This window comes from Crocuta crocuta, unplaced genomic scaffold (assembly GCF_008692635.1).
Source record: "Crocuta crocuta isolate KB4526 unplaced genomic scaffold, BGI_CrCroc_1.0 scaffold64, whole genome shotgun sequence".
NCBI classification, from domain to species: Eukaryota; Metazoa; Chordata; class Mammalia; order Carnivora; family Hyaenidae; genus Crocuta; species Crocuta crocuta.
The window spans coordinates 67,619-78,190 of NW_027530640.1; the positions used below are offsets into that span (position 1 = coordinate 67,619).

Consider the following 10,572-nt stretch of genomic DNA (forward strand, 5'->3'; position numbering starts at 1 on the left):
CATGACCTGAGCCGAAGCTGGATGCTCAACCGACTGAGCCACCCAGGCACCCCAAACTCTGCTAAAATTCTTAGGTGACTCTTGAACTGCACAGACCTGTAGGGAAATTCTAAGAGGTTCAGGAAAAACAAGAGCTGAGAGTGTAAAGAAATTAATTGGTGATTTCAGAAGCTGCCCCCTACCTGGGACAAAGAGTTAGGAATTCAGTCAGTCAGGACGCTAGGAGCTTGGTAAACACTCTCAAGTATACACTGAAATTCTATTAGGACTACAGCTTATCAGTGAAGATCATGTTCCAGAACTAAGAAATCTATCCCGGAGTAAAGGCAAAACTGAAAAGAACCATTCCAACAGCTTAAAACCAAGTCCCCCTGTGACCAAGTGATCAACCAATACTTTAATTGGCTATCAGAACAGAATGTATCATTTTACAAAGAAAGACAAAGGAAAAATAATAGGTCTCTACAAGGTGTTACCCACAATGTCTATTAGCCAACTACTACAAGACAAAGAAACCAGAAAGTATTACAATGATTAAAAGAAGAAATATGTAATAGAAACAGATCTAGAGGTGACCCATATTTTGAAATTAGGCAAGTACATTAAAACAACTATGATACATCTGCTAAAAAAAAAAAGTATACAAAATGAGATACAAAAAGTGAAGAGATGAAAATTTAGGAAACTAAAAATGTAAAAAAAAGAATAAATAAAACAATGGAAATCCTTGAACTGAAAAACATAGTATTTGAAATAAAAAAATATCATTAGATATAATCAATAGACTAGACAGAAGGAAAAGAGTCAATGAACATAAAGATAGGATAATAGTAGTTATACAAATTGAATCACAGTGGGGGAGAAAAGCATTGAAAATAAATAGTTCTCAAAGACTTATGGACAGTGTCAAGTGATCTATTATATGTGTAAGTGAAGTCTCACAAAAAGAAAAGAGAAAATGAAGCAGAAAACATATTTAAATAATCATTGGTCAAGATTTTTCTATGTATGACCAGAAAAGCAGCCCACACATTTGGAGGAGCTCATCAGAAAGCAGAACTAAGTTCNCACACACAAAAATATAAGCTGTGGAAAGGAAAAACATTAGAGAGAAACATAATAATAACAATAACGCCTTTTCACTTCTGGAAATAAAATAACACTGTCAACAAGAATTCTGTATCTGATAAAAATATCCTTGACAAAATGAAAGCAAAGTCCTTTTTCAGATAACAGAAGGCTAAAAATTCATCTACAGACTCATAAGAGATGCCAGAAAAATGTGTCATAGATGGTGAAGGGAATAATATCTGATGAGCATACATTTGAACAAAAATAAATGAAGAAAACAAAGAGCAGTAAATATATGGGTAAATTTAAGAGACTACTTTTCCTTCTTATTTTTTTAAAGAAAACCCACTAAAAAAGGTAATATACTGTAAAGTTCATCACATATGTGTAAGTAAAATATATGACGGCAGTGAGTTGAAGAATAGGTGATAATAAGTGGAATTATTTTATAATAATATTTAACATTATATGTAAGGAGATAAAAATACTCAACTAAGTTGAAAAATTAAAGACAAACTGTAATACACCAGCATCACAGAAGAGAATATGATTTGAACTACACAGGTCCATTTATAAACAGACTTTTCCTTTTTTTGCAATAAATACAATACTAAATACAGTAAATATATTTTCCTTATGATTTTCTTATAACATTTTCCTTTATTTAGCTTAATTTATTGTAAAAGTACAGTATATAATGTATATAAAACAAAATATCTGTGAATCCACTGTTTATTATTACCAGTAAGGTGCTGGTCAACAGTAGGCTATTAGTAGTTAAGGCTTGGGGAAGTAAATATTATACATGAATTTTCAGCTACGTAGGGGGTCAGCACTCCCAACCTTCACATTTTCAAAGGTCAACTGGTGCTAGGATTTAAAAAACCTTTAGGGAAGAAAGAATGAAATACTAAAATGTGTGTGTATATATGTGTGTACTTGTGTGTTTATGTGTGTGTGTGTGTATATACATGGCAGGGAAAAAGAAACAAAAGACAGGAACAAAGGCACAAATAGAAAACAAACATAACTTTACAAATAAACTCAATTAGATACATTGTGAGTTTATTTACTTATATGAATGGATTAAACACTCCAAGAGGAAAAATTGATTAAAGAAATCAATATCCAACTAAATCTTTTTTTTCCAAATATGCACTTTAAGTATAAGCATAGATATAGATTTAAAGTAAATTGTGGAGAAAAACATACCATGGAAGCAATAAGCAAAGGTAAACTCGTGTGGCTCTATTAATCTCACAAAAGCATACTTTAAGACAAAAGATTTATTACCATAAATAAAAAAGGTTTCTTTATAATAACAACTCATCAATTCATCAAGAAGATAGTAGCAAACTAAATGCTATTTACCTAATAAAAGAACTTCAAAACACATAAAGCAAACCTTACAGAACCAATCATTATAGGAGATTTTAACACCCTTCTATCAGTGATATCTGATACCTTGATCAAGTTAGAAGACGTGGGAAAAAAACATTAAGCTGGAATATCAAAGAATGGAATAAGACTATTAATCAACTTCAACTAAGTGACATTTGTATAGCACACAAAACGTACACAATTCACACTTTTTACATGAACACATGTAACATTCACTAGGAGAGACTATGCTTGGAGCCATAAAACACATTTCAAAGGACTCCAAGCATACAAAGGAGACTCCTTTACAATCATGAGACTGAATTATAAATCAACAATAAGACAGCCAGAAAATTCCCAAATATTGAGAAACCTATAGGTAAAGGAAGAAATTGCAAAGAAAACAATATATATTTCTAAGTGAATATTAATAAAACATAATTTTCAAAATTTTGGGAATACTGTGACAGCAGTCCTAAGAGGGAAATGCTTATGTTAAGAAAGAATAAAGTTACCTTCACAAGAAACTAGAAAGAGGAAGTGAAATAAAATAAATAAGCAATATAACAAAAAATTTTAAAAATAATGAAAAACATCAAAATCACTAAAATAGAAAACATACTAAAAGCAAAAGAAAACCATAATGCCAAAATTTGGTTATTTCAAAAATAAAAGAAAATTGATAAATACCTAGGTGGACATAATGTATGACATATATGTGACATATATACAAATATATGTATATGTGTATGTATATATGCTATATCCATATAATACATATTATTATATATACATAAAATATCTATTATATATTGTGGGGCATAGGTTCTACTTACATAAATGGGTTAGAAAAAAGCTTAGGGCAGAAAGCCACCACCATGGGGCTAAAGTCCCTAGGGTTTGCTAGGGAGATATTGTGATGGAATCACAAGTAACTTGTTATATCATCTGCAGGAAATTACTTTCCATCTTACGCCAATATACTATTGTACTTTGATTCCAAACTCCACTTTCCCCCGCAGACCCTTTGCTTCTTACACATACAAGTTAATGATCACTGTCTGATTGTTTTCTTCATGTTCACAACATGTGTAAGATCTTGTTTTCTTCACATTCACCATGTGGGTAATGTCTTGTGCACTCAATAAATACGGAGACAAAACCCATGTTCAGGGCTTTTGTCTCCTCTCAGAAATGAGCCCCTCTCATTTTCAATTCCACATCCATTCTCTTTCTGGACAAGAGAGAAGTCCAGACTCATAGTCTGTGACAATATATTAATATATATATATACATTTACATATATATAACATATATGTGTGTACATATATATGTAATCTGTAAAATCCAAAGTAATCTACAATGACCAAAAACAAAACAAAAGAAACTGGTGTTTCCTAGAGCCACTCAACATACTAATTTCTAGATTCATCTATGTTATTAGGTTTATCAGTAATTCATTTCTTTCTATTACTGAATAGTATTCCACTGCATGGATATGCCACATTTTGGTTAACCATTTATTTGTTAATGGATATTTGTGGTATTTCAAATTTGAGGAGTTAAAAACAAAGGTATTATAAACATAAAAATTTTTTAAATAAATATTTGTGTACAAGTATTTGTGGGGGCTTTAATAAACACCTAGGAGTTGAATGGCCAAGTCCCAAACTATGTGTATATTTAACTTACTAAGAAATTGCACAACCATTTTATAGAGTAACTGTAGATGTTTATCCCCATGAGTAGTATTTAGTTCAAGGGGTGCCTGGGTGGCTCAGTCATTTGAGTGTCCGACTTCTGCTCAGGTCATGATCTCATGGTTCCTGAGTTCAGGCCCCACATCAGTTTCTGTGATGATAGCTGGGAGCCTGGAGCCTATTTCAGATTCTGTGTATCCCTCTTTCTCTACCCCGCACTTGCTCATGCTCATTATCTCTCTCTCTCTCTCTCTCTCTCACACACACACACACACACACACACACAAAACTAAATAAACATTAAAAACAAATTAAGAACCTCAATCATGCCTCATCTTCAACACTTGCTTGATAAGGTCAGTTTTAAAATTATAACCAATCCATACTTACCTAGCAGGGGTGATTCCATAATCACGATGGTNGCGAGGCTTATCCATTGCGCTCCTGATGTGCTGACCCCTGCAATTTCCCCAAATCTGGGACATGCAACTGCAGAATTTGTGGTAGTAGGGGACTGTGTTCATTCTTCCCCCTAATAAATAAATAAAATAAATTAAATTATAACAAATCTAGTGACTGTATAGTGATATCTAATTGTAATTTACATTTTTCTCTAGTGAGTGATTTAAGCATCTACTTTGTGTCAATTAGCTATTTGTATATTTGCTTTTGCGAAGGGTCTGCTCAAATTTTTTGCCCATTTTTAATTTTTTTTTATTTTTTGTTTTATTACTGAGTCATACAAGTTCTTTTTATAGTCTGGATATGATTTATTTATAAAATATATGTATAGCTAATATTTTCTAATATTTTCCCTTAACATAGCTTTCATTTTTTAAGGGTTTTCTTCAAAAAGCAAAAGGCTTAATNACTTTTTTTTTTTTTGTAGCTAAATGCTTGTTAGTTTGTATGTAAGAAATCTTTGCCTATTCCAAGGCAGCAAAGATTTTCTCATACATTTTCTTCTTCATTTGTTATATTTATTTAATTTTTTAATGTTTTTATTTACTTAGAGAGAGAGAGAGAGGAGCACACGTGGGGGAGGGGCAGAGAGAGAGGNACAATAAAGCCTAAGAAACCAATGGACATCATGGCCCAGACTATGCCCATGTAACCGAAAGGTTCTTTTTTACCTGAGTAGTATGTAACAATGTGTGAAATTATTCCAAATCCTGGTGGCAGATTTACTGACTCTAACATGAATCGGAGGACAACCATAAGATCATGACCTGAGCATGGGGTGCCTGGGTGGCTCAGTCAGTTAAGTGTCTGACTTCAGCTCAGGTCATGATCTCACGGTTCAGTTCATGGGTTTGAGCCCTGCGTTAGGCTCTGTGCTGACAGCTAGCTCAGAGCCTAGAGTCTGTCTTCAGATTCTGTATCTCCCTCTCTCTGACCCTCCCCTGCTCACACTTTCTCTCTCTCTCTCTCTCATAAATAAATAAAAAAATAAAAACATTTTTTAAAAAAAGATCATGACTTGAGTCAAAGTCAGATGCTCAACCAACTGAGCCACCCAGGCGCTGCTGTTTTTTTTTTTTTTAAGTTTATTTATTTGAGAGAGACAGAGCGAGTGGGGGAGCAGCAGAGAGCAAGAAGGAGAAAGAGAGAATCCCAAAGAGTCTCCATGCTGCCACACAGAGCCCAACGTGGGGCTCAAACACAGGAAACTGAAATCATGACCTGAGCCCAAAACCAAGAATCCGATGCTTTAACCAACTAAACCACTCAGACTCTCTTCTGTTATGNCTTTATTTTTTTTTTTAAGTTTATTTATTTGAGAGAGACAGAGTGAGTGGGGGAGCAGCAGAGAGCAAGAAAGAGAAAGAGAGAATCCCAAAGAGTCTCCATGCTGCCACACAGAGCCCAACGTGGGGCTCAAACACAGGAAACTGAAATCATGACCTGAGCCCAAAACCAAGAATCCGATGCTTTAACCAACTAAACCACTCAGACTCTCTTCTGTTATGTTTAAATCTTTAGCCATTTCAAGGTCATGTTTGTTCTTGATATGAGGTAAATGTTGATATTATTTATTTTTATTTTGACAGGATAAAAATATACAGCTGTTTCAACAGTTTGTGGTGAAGAATCTTTTTGCGATAGAATCACTTGGGTATCTGCGTCAAAAATTAACTGATTTTATCTGTGTCATTCCACTTCTGGATTCTCTATTTTTGTTCTACTGACATGTTTATGCTTTTCCCAATACTGTACTGTCTTAACTATAATAACTTTATTGTTATCTTTAAATCAGGCAATGCAACTCTCCCTATTTTGTTCTTTTAAAAATTTAACTATTCTAGGTCATGCACATTCCCATGTAAGTTCTTAAATTATCAAATTCTACCAAAAAACTCTACACAAATTTTTATTGGGGTTGCATTTAATCTACGGATCAATTTGGGAAACTTGCCATCCAATTCTTTTTATTTTCTGTAGTCTTCAGTGAAAAGCTCTTATATATACATGTTCTATTAAATTGTCTCTTTTGATATTAGTAATTTCATATATTACTTCATGTAGTTGTTTTGTTGTAATTGTTGTTTTAGTTTATTTATTTACTTTGAGAGAGGGAGTGCAAGCAAGGGAGGGACAGTGGGGAGGGAGGGAGAGAGAGAGAGAGAGAGGGAGAAAGAGAGAGAAATCCCAAGCAGGCTCCGTGCTCGAACTCAAGAAACATGAGATCATGATCTGGGCTAATACCAAGGACAGGACACTTAAATGACTGAACCACTCCTGCGCTCCCATGTAGATTTTTTCACTTACCCATGAATTCATCCTCGTATAAAACTTGTTTTTCTTCCTTCTTGACCTTTAGGGATTTTATTATTTACTGTATTTCGATAGTTAGGACCAGCAGTATAATGCTGACTAGCAGTGTGAGAGCAGACATCTTTGCCTGGTTCCCCATCTTTGGAGTAGAGCATTCAACATCTCCTCTTTGAGTATAATGACAGATACAGGTCTTGGAAATGCCTTTCATCTATTTGCAGTTTGTAGTTTTTGTTGTTGTTTACCATAAATGAATGCTGAATTCTACCAAATGCTTTTTCTCCATATTCTCCATAGAGTATATAAAGTATTTATGAAATATATTAACAGCTTGCCAATTTCTAGGAAAAAATTCTGTTTAAATTCTTATTGTGGTTGCATTGGATGAAGATCAGTTTCTGGAGAACAAACAATATTGGGTGTTCCATTCTATGAAAATATACTTCCATTAATAGGAANAATACTATATATATATATTTGTGAAAACTTATCAAATAATTTAATTGAAATTAGTAACTTTATTTTATGTAAATTCTACCTGTATTTAAATAATAAAAAAGTACCCCTTTTACTTTCATTTAGGAAATGGAGGCTCACAGAGAATGACTGACCTAACACCTAACTCAAGATTTTGGGTTGTTTGTTTTTTATTACAGTTTCTAAGCTGGAGCACCCAAGTGGCTCAGCAGGTTAAGGGTCCAACTCTTGATTTCGGCTCAGGTCATAATCTCACGGTTCTTGAGACTGAGCCCCAAGTCAGGATCTGTACTGACAGCATGGAGTCTGCTGTGGATTCTCTCTCCTCCTCTCTCTCTAGCCCTCCTTGCTTATGATATCTCTATCTCTCTCAAAATAAATAAACATGAAAAAAAATTTTAAATACTTAAAAAAAACATTTCTAAGACCAGCTAAAATACAAAGTCAAATTCTCTAGTTCCAATTAATAATAGCATTCTTTCCACTATTGTCTCTTATTTCTGAGTGCTATATAAAAGAGTAAAATACGCATGGTGTAAAGTGATCATCAAATATTCTGAAAGCAAGCACAAATGTGGGGTGATATTGGAATTTATACAAGTTGAAAAAATAACTTTCCAAATCTTATTTCCTCTATTGATATTTGTGAAGTGCTTGCAAAACTACAATGAACCAACAATTAATGCATATCCTAATCCCATGCCAACCTATTCATACAATACTTTTAAAGTAGCATGTTAATTTTATAATATTAAGACTGTGTCATAGCAACAAGACTAAAACATAAACAATTTGAAAACGCAACTCTCATCTATGTGAACTGGCAATATATTGCTGAATACTATCCCCTGGAGTAGTCCGTAAATATTTGTTGAATAAAATACATCTACTAGAAGAGCTAAAATGCTTTCTTTTTATCATCAATTTTATGAAGCATGTGGGGTTATGAAGTAGGAAGCAGCAATCAGAAAACTGCATCTAAAGCATAAAATTCTCACTATGCTTCCTCCAGTGAACACAAACCACATCCATTACTGAGGTGAAGTTGATGCGGCATTCCACATCCTATAGGAGACAGAAATGTAATGTATCTGAAGAACAAAGATATGTTCTTCCAAGACATTTTAGAAATTATGAAGAGCAATAGGATCCTTTCTACCCCATTTTCAATATGAATCAGTAAATTAATACCAGGCTTATTTCTAAGAATAGAATGAGGGACTTTGCCGTTAAATGAATTTCAAGAACAAGGGAGTAAATTAAGAAGTCTTCCCTATTACCTATGACACTTCGATGCAATCTCTTGGTCACCCTCTCAACAGCAAACAGACAAACAAACAAATCATCTTGAATTGCAGAAAGACGAATTATATCCATTTCAGTGGGAAGGGAGAGAGAAGAAACAAGTATGTAAAATGTATAGATGATAATACATACTATGTAGAAAAATAAAGCACAGAAGGATAGGAAGATATTTGTATATTTTAATTTTACATAAATCTCAGTTTTTATATGAAATCTCTTGATTTTGAGTGTTGATTTTGACAAGTGATTTTTTTTTTTTTTAAAGTAAGCAAAATGACACGGGCCAGTATTGCACAACCCAAACAAAACAAGGCATCTCTGGGCCATATCTTGGCAAATGTATCGGTGTGCAAACTCTATGCTTGTTGACATGGTATATGGCTTTACATTTTAAAGATTTAGAGTACTATAAATTGGCCAAAAGAAGGAAATTCAACTCAAAATATGAAGATGCATCACTAGAGTTTGGAATTAGACCAACCCTAGTTTACAGTAGCATAAAGAATCACAGATTCATTTAGGGTTCAGCAAAGTGTCTTGGGGTATGAGTGGTCCATATTCAAAAATATATGGAATTTAAAGGGCACCAGCATTAACAATTTTACAGAAGGTTGAGAGGTAGAATATGTCACCCCAAAATATTGATTATTTTGAGATGTAGGCATTTGAAAAACAGCAAATGCAGGGAGAAGCTTTCTTTGAACTCCCTTTATCCTCTTATGTTTGGAAGATAAATCATCCAAAAGGAAGATACCCATCATAAATGACTTTCCTGGTAGGTTCCTCAACCAGGGAGGTTTTACTCTTCTCACAAAGAGGAGACTAGAAGCCCACACCACACCCCAACTTTGTTGCAAATGATCATGCCTCTATTTTATTCTCCCAGGGGCCCATTCCCCTTTCCTAAAAATCATTTACCCTCACCTGACAGGCTCTCATGCTCCCTTATCTTGCCCTTAATAAGATGGTATTTAATGCTAATTTCTAAAGCCCCCTGTGCAAGTTACTGACGTCCCTTGTATATACGAGTTTCACATGCTGCTAAACTTCCATGTGTTTTTCTCTTGTTAATCTGTTTATTAAGGATTCTTAGCCAAGAACTCAGAAGAGTAGAAGTAAAATTATTTTTCTTCCCCTGCAAGAACAAAGGGAGGATAAATTATATTGGGTCCACTTAAAGAAAAGTCTTCACCTGTACCCAAACTATATCCTTCTTCACAGGGTACATTAAAAACAAAACAAAACAAATGGACTAAGAAAAAGGTAGGATGGTACTGAGGTACTCATTCCTACTACAATTTTTAATGAGTACACTTTAATGGAAATTTACCATCCACAGACTTTCCCCTGTACCTTCTTAATTATATAAGACCCAGCACACTGATTATTATATCATTTTTGCTGATAAGTTTTATTTTTCATCATTTAAAAGTTGTAAGTTTTAAATACATTCTAGGATTCATATCCATCAGAATCGAGATCATTATCTGTCTTATCCACAAAAGTTATCTAAAACTATTACCTTCAGCATGAAGAGCCTCAAGTTTTACCATTTTACAGCTTACTTTTCTAACCAATGTTGTCATGAAGAGGACGGATTAGCAGCCCATAGCATGTCATCCCCAATGCCTGTGGGCATCATCTTATTGACTACTTAATTCTTAGAGTGATTTGCTGCTTTCTTAGGTCATGAGTTCCTTAACTTTACTTCATTTTTTTTCTGGATTTGCCAGGCTTCTTTAAGCTCAGCACAAACTTGATTGGGATGTTAAAGTTTTGATTAAAAACCCAGAGAGGATTCCTTTTTCTCTACATCCTCACCAACACTGCTATATCTTGTTGGGTTTTTTTTTTTTTTTTTTGC

At 34.0% G+C, this 10,572-nt stretch overlaps 1 pseudogene; it reads left to right on the forward strand.

Annotated features, from left to right (window-relative positions):
- The first annotated feature begins 4,533 nt into the window (after positions 1-4,533).
- LOC144235412 (U1 spliceosomal RNA) lies at positions 4,534-4,686 on the forward strand (annotated as a pseudogene).
- The last annotated feature ends 5,886 nt before the right edge of the window (positions 4,687-10,572 follow it).